Genomic DNA, 11407 nt, shown 5'->3' on the forward strand with positions numbered 1-11407 from the left:
GAACTCTGACTGAGATGTTCACACACTTTCTGCTGATTCAAACCAACATGAAAAATCACAAGTACCATGATGGAATTGCGACAGATTGTCATGACCTCCTGGAGACTCACAAAGGCATGATCTTGCGATTGACTGAACTAGCTTTTAAACATCTGCAAAAAGGTAATCTCATGTTCTATGAAAATGACCTAAAAGGAAGTGGCATTGATGTCAACGATGCCTCTGTTCACTCTGGCATGTGCACTGAGATCTTCAAGCAAGAGTCTGTGTTTGTCACGGAGAAGGTGTACTGCTTTGTGCACCTCAGCATTCAAGAGTTCTTAGCCGCCCTCCATATCTTTCACTCCTATGTGTACAAAGATATGGGCAAACTGAACCATTTCCTGGCACGGAAATCTGCATCTATGCATGATTTAACCTTGGATGAATTTCTGAAGATTGCTGTGAACAAAGCTTTAGAAAGTCGAAATGGACACCTTGATCTCTTTGTCCGCTTTCTTCATGGTTTTGCCCTGGAGTCAACTCAGGAACTCCTCCAAGGCATACCTCCGAACCCAACCTGTAACCATAATAGCATCAACAAAGACATTAGAAATCTGAAACACATGCAGAGGCCCAACATCTCTCCTGAAAGATGCATCAACCTTTTACATTGCTTGGATGAAATGAATGGTCGCTCTATTCAACAGGATATCCACCGATTGTTGAAGTCAGGGAAAGGAACCAATAAGCAGCTCACACTTGCACACTGCTCTGCACTGGCGTATATGCTGTTAGGGTCTGAGGAGGTACTGGAGGAGTTGAACTTCAGTGAATACAAGACTTCAGAGGAGGGTCGAAGGAGACTGATTCCAGCAGTAAGGAGTTGCAGAAAGGCTTTGTGAGTTTCTTATTAAGAGTACTAGACATGTTGCAGAATGTGACAACATTTACATTACAACATTTGTAAGTAAAAGTAATTCAGATAGATAGATAGATAGATAGATAGATAGATAGATACTTTATTGATCCCCAAGGGGAAATTCAAGATTCTGTTGTTTGAGCTGTTGGGTCTTTGAACTGTGATTATTATTTCATGTTTTCATTGATCTCCCTTCTGCTGTCTGTTATAGACTAGTTGGTTGTAAATTGACTGATGAGGCCTATGAAAGTGTGGCTTCTGCTCTTCAGTTGCCAAAATCACCACTGAGAGAGCTTTACCTGAGAAAGAATCGCCTACACAACTCTGCAAAAAACTTGCTCTGTGTCTCTCTCAAAAGTTCCAACTGTAACCTGGAGACGCCAAGGTGAGAATTGTTAAGAGAAAAAATGTTGTTTTATTGACTACAGAATGTGCAACGTCTGCTTTTCTCAAGGAAAACATGCACAGAAGTTATGCATGGTTATACAAGTTAAATATAAGGGTTAGTTATTTATCACATTTTTCAATTTGTTCTTTCTGAAATAGTACAAAAGCACTGGTGCTTAACTGGTGCTGAGTAAAAGACGCTGCAAAACAGTAGTATTTGTCATCTTAATCTCTTCACATCAATCATCAATCATTTCTCTCAATGCCAAATAGACTTTCTGGCTGCAAGCTGTCACAGGAATCCTGTCGTTTTTTGACCTCAGCTCTTCAGTCTCCAAACTCACACTTGAGTGAGTTAGATCTAAGCAACAATGACCTTAGAAGCTCCATTGAGGACATGGTTTGTGCTGGGCTGATGAGTGAGCATTGCAGACTACAGATATTCAGGTAAAGACATTTTCACTGGAATCTAACCTAACTGTAAATGATGTAGTTAATAAAAGATCATTGAAACTAAATAGCAGAGGTAGCTCAAAGTCACTGTTTGGCAAGTAACAAGTAAAGGCTTATACATACATGACACATTGGTCACTGTGTGTGGAGTGTGTGACGTAACCAAAGGGCTATTATACTTGCGCTTTGGCCACGCAACACTAGTTGCCTTCTTCGAGGTGAAGAGAGGCTATTATCTGCACACCATCAAAGACACACACTGACTCTGCACACCATCAAAGAAGCTAAAATTGTAAACAAGAGGACCAGTTAACAGTGTCAAGAAAGGTCTGGGCAGTAGAGCTAGTTTGGTTGAAAGTAAATCTGTTTATTGGGCCTGCCTTTTGCTGGATGTTCTTTTGCAATGTACCTACAGTACCTGCTAATAATTCCCCCTTGCTGCAACTCTCGCTGGTAACTTCTCCAGGTGACTATTAAAACTTCATGACTGTTTGGCTAGCATACTAATCATATTCACCTGTGCTGCATCTCTTGCTGGTAACTTTGTTTAGCCTAGGCTACTTTCTCAACTGACTATTCAAATTTCACAATAGCCTGCAGTGCCATTCCCCAGTGCTGCAAGTCTTGCTGGTAATCTTAAACTGAATAGTCAAACAATCAAACTTCATGACTCTACAGTTCACACATTAGTTCCAATTCTACTACAAACCAATTGCCCTCTAATGCCCATTTTTAAGTTTTGTTTTGAAAAGAATTTATCTTCATTATTTTACTAGGCTACTTTCATTCACGTTTTAAATTTATTTAGGATGTGGGCTATATGAAATGCTGACATGTCGGACTGCTATTGTCTGATGTTGTCCTCTGTAAATAAATATATGAGTGAACTTAGCAGACATGTGGTGCCTGGTGCCTGTAGAACAGGCAGGCGTGGGCAAACTTTTTGGCTCAAGGGCCACATTGGGTTTTGAAAAGTAATTTTGTTTTAAAATATGAATTGCTTAAAGAAATACTGCTCTGATGCTGTTTAACAAATGTATAAATGGTGCACTGTCACTTTAAGAACAATTCACGTTTAGTTCGCAATGATCTTCTGCCAGCTCCGCTATGGCTAGTGCTGTGCCTACGGCTGTGCCCTCTCACAGTTTAGAAATGGTCAGTATATATCAGTCTACTTTTATAATCTTAAGTTATCGTCCTGCTAAATAAAGTAGCATGTCAATTTGTCATTGAATTGTGGCCTCTAGTTTCATGGGACAAAGTTAACTTGTCAAATTTGGCCAGATTAAGCTTATTATAGTGGGCGGTTGTTCATTGTACAAATTGAATAATACACATTGAAGTAAAGTTATTGAAGATAAACATGTTAGATTCAATTAAACTTTTACTGAAGAGCTTTTGTCAGAAGGGGGGGGGTTAGCAGGAACAACAGAAGAACCAGGCTTTTGTCAGAACAGCACCAAAAAGGGATTTCCTGTCCTCCTTCATTACATGTCTCCAGTCCAACTCCAACACTTTTTCACATTTTTTTCACACCATGCTGAAGTTGTCACCTTCCCCTGTGTCGTGTTTCACTCTGGTGCTGTTTACATCTATACATTACAGAGGAAAGTTAGTCAGAAAAAAACAAACTAAAGTTTTTTATTTATTTCATTAAATTTGTTTGCTTGTGAATGAATATCTCTTACATACCGTCCTTTGCCATTTTGTCCATAGTTTCATTATTCAAGCCCTCAGCAGAAATCAGATTCAGAGCTAGAAAAAATGACATTTATGATGCAGCACTCTTCCTCAATGTTTATGATTATGTCAAAAAGTCACTTGTTTTGGTATTTTGTTTTACTGGCCTATCTGCACTTATACTCACTCATAGTGCTCTCCACTTCGTCCAGGATAATGGGATTTCCATCAGCACCTGTCAATGTTTTTCTCAACTTTGTCCATAAGGTTGTGAAGAATACTAAGAACATCACCTTCCATTTTCTTGTTATGGCTCTCTGTCTGTTCCAGTTCGCTCTGTTGTGAAGTATTCCCATAATTCAACACATTCTGGGTCATAACATCTGGGTTACTCATGTGGAGTTCTTTAGCCCTCTTGTTGGCTCTGTCCACATGTATCTTCAGCAGCTCACTAATGAGACGCTTCTGGAGTGCCTGCTTGATCTTCTTTTTGTTTTTCATTTCATTCCTGTAACTGTCCTCATCAAGGTGGACACCCAAATTGAACAATTCTAGATTCAACTCCCACAGTTTGTATTTCTTAACCTTTTTCTTAATGGCAGCTGAACCATCATCCCTCTTCTGCCGTGCTGCTAGGCAGCAGGTCAGAAACCAGAACATCCACATTATATTAGGCTACCATAAAATCAACAATCAACCAACTTCTAGGACAACTTAAGAAAGACTGACCAAGAGTGGCAGTTTTGTAGAATTGCTGTCTTATGTTCTATTACATCATAATGTTGCTAAGCTGCTTCTGTGACAGAACAATGATGCTGAGAGTGGAGTCTGAAAACATTCCATGGAATGATGTATTTATCTTGTAATCTGACTCTCTTGATGATATTCACTTGTAGGTGAATATGGGTAAAGTGGGACCATATTGGAAATTGTATGTTCTCTGCCATGTTTAACAATAATCCTAAAGTCATATATGATAACATGATATCATTTTTGAAAGCTTGGGTTGTCCTTTACACAATTTAAACATTAAAAAGGATAAATAACATATGCAGCTAAAATTACACCTCTTCAAACCTAAACTGACCAAACCTCAAATATTGTGGGTGTATATTGGTAAGTGGGACACTCATTTTTTATTCTAAATAAATCAATTTGGGTAGAGATGGAAATTACCCAAATTACCCAATTACCCAAATGATTTAAATACCCCATCCTTAATCATATGACCACATTTGATGGACCACTACTGTGCCATACATCAAGTTATGAGGTTGATCCTAGCAAACGTCAAAAGATGTGTTGTGGGGCACTGTGGCACAACTGGCTACAGCGCCCGTACCCCATGCGGGTCCAAGTGCCCAGGGGGAACTCTGGTCATTTCAAGGGTGGCTGTGGGTACTCAAAAAGTCTTAAAACATCCTAAAATCACTTAAAATCACTTTTCCAAAAAATAAGGCCTTCAATAGTATTAAATTATCTTAATGTTCAGATTGGCTGGGTCTTAAATATGTTCTTAATTAAGTCACCACAAAAATGCAGGCAATCTGTTCTGCCAGGTTCAATGATTAGATTAGATTAGATTAGATTAGATTCAACTTTATTGACATTGTGCAGAGTACAAGTACCCTGGAAATCCAGAGTTCTCACGAAAGCCGGTTTGTCTACTGCGCAGCTTTTGATGACGTGAAGTAACTGTACTGTAATACCCCCAATGGTTGATAGCCACTTACTTCAGCATTTCTCAAACTAGGAGACTGCTGGTCCGCGGTAGCCTGGCCCCGCCCACTTAGATCTTCTTTCAGGGAGAAACTTTAAAGTCGACATGTCGAGTTTAATCTCGTCGTGGCAAAAATAAATAAATAAATAAATAAAAAAAAAAAAAAAAAAAAAAAAAAAAAAATATATATATATATATATATATATATATATATATATATATATATATATATATATATATATATATATATATATATATATATATATATATATTCATGTGTGGCCCTAATAGTCCGTCATAGATGTAAGTCCACTGGTAGAGAGCTTTGAGCTCTGAATGGGTAAAGAATTGGTTGGCTTTCCCCCTTACGTCTTTGGGCTGTATTTTGCACACCAGCGCATGGCGTAAAACTCGTTTTTCACCCGAGCAAAGTTTAATTTGGTATTTACGTTTAGTTTTTAAACATTGTGTGTGGCAATTAACAACCTAGGGAGGGGCCTGGCGCGTTGTCTAAAAATCGCTATCGTACACCACCTAAACCTGGTCAGAAGTCAATGGCGAGTTGTTTATATGCTATTTTAAGAGCGCATGTCAACAGTCATATTGCACCATCCTTCTATCATTCATGAACGCATTCATGCAAAGCATTACAAATTGCACTATTACAATGGGAAACATAATTAGAATAAAGATATTACGAAATACTGTACATCTCATGATGAGTAGTTATTCACCATCATTTGCAAATTGGTAATGACGGTTAAAAGTGATTAGGGGAGAGGCGAGAGACACGTATGGAGCACAGCTGAAGACGCACTGTCACGAGATATAAGCAACTCCTCTGCAGGATAAATGTGGTTTTATTCAGTCATTTGAGCAATATTAGGGTAAGTGTTTAGTGTCAACATCTATGTCTGTCATGTAAATATGTTCACCTTTTCTTTGTCTCTTGGATCATTTCCTCCCCTGTCAATCAGGCTCTCTGCCTGTCTCATCTCAGAGAAAGGCTGTTTCAATCTGGCATCGGTTGTTGAAGCTCACCCACAACTCAGAGAGCTGGACCTGCAGAATAATCATCTTGGAGATGCTGGGGTGACGCTGTTCACTGCAAAACAGAGATCCATTGTGCAAACTGGAGTTACTAAAGTGTGTTTTGTTTTTAGTGTTACGGATTGCCTTAATTCATTACATTGTAAATAATCAATGAATTAAACTCACTGGAATTCACCAAATTGATTATTTATTATTGCCGCTGTTTTGCCAAAATTTCTTGCACAGCATCAACAATTGCTCAGAGCAATGTAAAATGTAAGTTGCAGATGAGTCAAGGCATCTTTTACAAGCTTTAACAAGTTTATTATTGCGGCAAAATTGCCAGAACGGACATAGCAGCTGCTGTTGACTTTATTTGAATATATCCACAAAGCACAAAAAACCTAGAGCAAAAAATCTCAAGATACCGGATCTCCTTATATGGGCAAAGATGGTAGTTTTTTTGTAAGCGAACTTCAGAGGTCTATAGTGATTTTTGGATCAAGCGCCAGCTTCTGCCACACCCCTGAGGTTTAATAAAAGTCGACATGGAAATGATCGCCAAGACAAGGACATTATCACCAGGTCAATATATACATTTCATTGCAGAGAGTGTAAAGTCCATAAATCCCTTCCCACATCAAGCAAGACTTTAAAAGAGCTGAGAGAGGAAGAGAGACGGACAGGAGAACGTGCTTCCCTACTGGACGCTGGACAACAGCACCACCAGCAACAGTCAGCATCTGAGGTGACCTGGACCGCGGTAAATGGTAAATTAGGCACATACTTTACCTTACCTTGACTCCTTCTCGTCAGCCAATACAAAAATCAGTACCTACGTACCGATGATGCAAATGCTGCTTCTCTGCACTCAAAAATGTCTTAACAGGTCTTAAAAGATCTCTGAGACAAGCATGGTACCTAAAAACAGTGTGGTGTGCTAAAAAGAGGGCACAGATCAGAAGAAGGTGCACTCTTTCTACAACATATGTCAATGTGGGATGTGCCTGTATATCTCTAGGGATGGGAACCCTTTTGCTATGTTTTTATGTTATTGACCTTTTTTTCATTATCAGTTTTAGAAATCATAAAAAAAAGGGTAATATTGATTGTATTGTAAAAATTGTGATATTGTAATATTGTATTGTATTTTCATAATTTCCATGGTTAGGAGTACATTGGTTCAACATTTGTTTTTGAGAGTTCCCTTAGTTGCCAAATTTGGCATTTATTTAGCCAACAGATATATGCGGCCTTCTACACCAACACGTTTTTCATAACATACAGCATTTAAGCTGTAATGCATTTTTTCACTCAAATACTTTCCTTGAGATAAGCTTAGTCACTAACAGCAAAAAGATAAAGGAGTTATTTTTGACCCAATATTGATCGGACTAGATAGAGTTAACATCACGTGTACAAATGTCAATTTGCCATCTTGTAATATGATTATTTTATTTGTAAGATGTAAATCTATATTCCTCAGCTCGCCAGCCAAACACACTGAGGTCAGATCTCCCTCTAGAGGAGAGAAGAGGAACAACAGCTGCACTTCACCATGGGGTGAGTTCCTGATAGTAACATAAACCTAATGATTATAGCATATGTGAGAAATCCGGTAGGCCTACTGGTTTGGTCTTTATGAATGATATAATATTACATATGACCTCATTAAGATTAGATTACTATTACTGTGGAGCCACAGCCTTCTTGGTGTAAATGGATTTGTTGATGTGGATTTATGAGATAACATTTCTGTTGAGTATGTATATAAGTATAGTATATATACTCTTTTGATCCCGTGAGGGAAATTTGGTCTCTGCATTTATTCCAATCCGTGAATTAGTGAAACACACACAGCACAGTGTACACACAGTGAGGTAAAGCACACACTAATCCCGGCGCAGTGAGCTGCCTGTATCAACAGCGGCGCTCGGGGAGCAGTGAGGGGTTAGGTGCCTTGCTCACCTATGGTCGGGATTCGAACCGGCAACCCTCCGGTTACAGGTCCGAAGTGCTAACCAGTAGGCCACAGCAGCTGTATGTATGTTTGTTTGTATGTAAGTTTATTTGTAAGTATGTTTTAAGTGTTGTGAATGAAGTGAATAAAATAAATGACAAAGTGAATAAAATAAGTTACATCAATAATCAATCACATTCTTTTATTTTTTCAATGCATTATTTTAGAGCGCCTTGAGCACTGGGTTGGAATTTCAGGAACTGCACTGAAATGGTTTGCCTCCTTCTTAGAAGGATTATTGGTGCTTCACTCCCCTCCCTGAAGGACATTTACACCTCCCACCTCACCCGCAAGGCGACCACAATTGCGAGTGATGCAAGTCACCCCGCTCACAATTTGTTTGATCTACTGCCCTCTGGGAAGAGGTACAGAAGCCTGCGCTCCCGCACCACCAGACTCACCAACAGCTTCATACACCAGGCTGTTAAGATGCTGAACTCTCTCCCCCCTCTCCCCCCTCCACCCTCAGCTACATAACATCCTGGACTTTTGAACCCACAATGGCTGCCTTGCACTACTCCACTTGCACTACTCCACTTGTACACTTGCACACTTTGCAACTTGTTGTTGTTGTCCTGTTGTCCTGAAAACACTTCTGAACACACTTCTGCTGCTCTTACATAACTTGCACCACTATGCCACTTGCAGACTTAGGTCAAACAGAACTACCTCAGCCATTTATTGGCCTGACTTTTGCACTATTATATTGACTGTCTACTGTATGCACAATTGCACAATTTCAACCAAATTTTGCTGCTCTTATTTCTTCATTGTATGTGCCTTCTTATTTTTACTTTTTACATTGTTTACTTGAATGTTATGTTTGTCTGTGGACCTAATTGGTAAAATATGTCTTGTCTCCACCGTGGGATAGTAGGAAACGCAATTTCAATCTCTTTGTATGTCTTGACATGTGAAGAAATTGACAATAAAGCAGACTTTGACTTTGACTTTGACTTTAGAGGGAAGAACCTTTTCAGTTTCTTTCAATGATACTTCATCTTCATCTGCCCCCTTATCTTATGGTGTTCCACAGGGATCAGTGCTTAGTTGTATTTTATTCTCACTGTACATGTTGCCACTCAGTCAAATTATGAAAAAGCACAGTATGTCCTATCATTGCTATGCGGATGATACACAACTGTATCTCCCATTTAAATGTGGTTCCTCTGGTGCTCTAAACCCATTGCTTGATTGCCTAAAAGAGATTAAACAATGGATGTCGACCAATTTTTTAAAACTGAATGAATCCAAAACAGAAATTCTATTTTTTGGTTCACATGAAGCTGCAAATAATGCAATTAGTGAACTAGGGTCTTTTGCCAGATTTGTAAAACCTTATGCAAGAAATCTTGGCTTTCTACTTGACCCTGATTTTAAATTTGAGAAACAAATTAATGCTGTTGTCAAGTCATCTTTTTACCACCTTAGAATCTTAAGTAAAGCCAAAACTATGTTTTCTTTCAAAGACTTTGAGATATTGATCCATGCCTTTATTTCATCCCGCCTGGACTACTGTAACTCCCTTTATTTTGGTGTCACTCAATCCACTCTATCCCGACTTCAGATGGTGCAAAATGCAGCTGCAAGGCTGCTCACCAAGTCTAAAAAGACACAACAAATTTCTCCAGTTTTGAAATCTCTGCAATGGCTACCAGTGAAATTTAGAGTAGATTACAAAATTCTTCTTTTTGTCTTTAAAGCTTTAAATGGACAAGCTCCCCAATACCTAAGTGAGCTTGTACACTTTCACTGCCCTCCCAGAACTCTGAGGTCATCGGATAAACAACTGCTCTCAGTACCTCAGAGTCGTCTAAGAAAATAAAGGTGACCGTGCTTTTTCAGTAGCTGGGCCCAAGTTGTGGAACAACCTCCCTTTTCACATTAGATCTACACCAACTATTGGTGCTTTTAAAGCCAAGTTAAAAGAACATATGCTATTAATGGCTTTTAAATGAATTGTGGAATGTAATTATAGGCTATATATATATATATACAAATTATTTTAGTTTTATTTTCCTGTTGTGTTTTTTTTTTGTGTCTTGACTCATTTTGTCTTATTATGACCACCGCGCAGCGAAGCAGCGGTCATATAGGTTTAGTCAGATTTTTCTTTTTTTTTTTTTTCTTTTTCGCATGTCCAAATTTCCGTCAAGGATTCCCGGGACACTGAAAGACCGGGGTACACGAAACTTGGTGGGCATGTAACCCCACATGGATAGCATGGAACCTCCTGTTTTCGTTTTGATCTGTAGCCCCCCCGCTGGACTGGACCCCCCGAAAGGAGGGTAGGGCAGACACAGTTTTCTGTGAATATCTCGAGAACCGTAGGGTTTAGGAGGACCATTTTTTTTGTATGTTGATCTCAAAGGGCCATGTCAACCCATTCCATAACCACTCATTTCGTATAGCGCCACCTAGTTAAACACAAAGAAGTATAAATGAGGTGTTGTAATCACAGGTATCTGTGGCCTAACATAGTCAAAACTGCACGAAATTGGAAGTGTAGGATCATTATGACACCCTCTGAATGCACGCCAAGTTTCGTGGAATTCCGTTCATGGGGGGCCACACAATAAATTAATTTATGTTACTATACACCAACTGGCCTGTAGGTGGCCGGAGACAGTTTTCTGTGAATATCTCGAGAACCGTAGGGCCTAGGAGGTCCACCTTTTTTTTTGTATGTTGGTTGTAAGGGGGCATGTCAACCTATCCCATTACCACTTATTTCATGTATACCGCCACCTAGTTAAAAATTAAAAAGCAAAACATTAGGTGTTTTCATCACAATATCTCTGGCTGACATGGTCAAAACTGCACGAAATTGAAAGTGTAGGATCATTATGACACCCTCCGAATGCATGCCAAGTTTTGTGAACTTTCGTTCATGGGGGGCCTTACAATAAAATAATTTATGTGTACATTTAGTGACCGTACACCAACAAGAATTCCCGGGACACTGAAAGACCGGGGTACATGCAACTTGGTGGGCATGTAACCCCACATGGATAGCATGGAACCATCGTTTTTCGTTTTGATCTGTAGCCCCCCCGCTGTACTGGACCCCCTGAAAGGAGGGTAGGGCAGACACAGTTTTCTGTGAATATCTTGAGAACCGTAGGGCCTAGGATGACCATTTTTTCATGTTTGCCTCCAGGGGTCATGTTAACCCATTCCATGTGCACACATGTGCATAAACAGTGAGTGATTG

At 39.4% G+C, this 11407-nt stretch overlaps 1 long non-coding RNA gene across 1 annotated transcript; it reads right to left on the reverse strand.

The window, feature by feature from the left end:
* Positions 1 to 3129: 3129 nt before the first annotated feature.
* Positions 3130 to 4140, reverse strand: LOC125293859. The gene is made up of 3 exons (XR_007193447.1): positions 3609 to 4140; positions 3434 to 3496; positions 3130 to 3333 (listed from the first exon to the last, which is right to left on the reverse strand). It is a non-coding gene; the product is annotated as an uncharacterized LOC125293859 (long non-coding RNA).
* Positions 4141 to 11407: the final 7267 nt, after the last annotated feature.

This window comes from Alosa alosa, chromosome 4, assembly GCF_017589495.1.
Source record: "Alosa alosa isolate M-15738 ecotype Scorff River chromosome 4, AALO_Geno_1.1, whole genome shotgun sequence".
In the NCBI taxonomy this organism is placed as follows: domain Eukaryota; kingdom Metazoa; phylum Chordata; class Actinopteri; order Clupeiformes; family Clupeidae; genus Alosa; species Alosa alosa.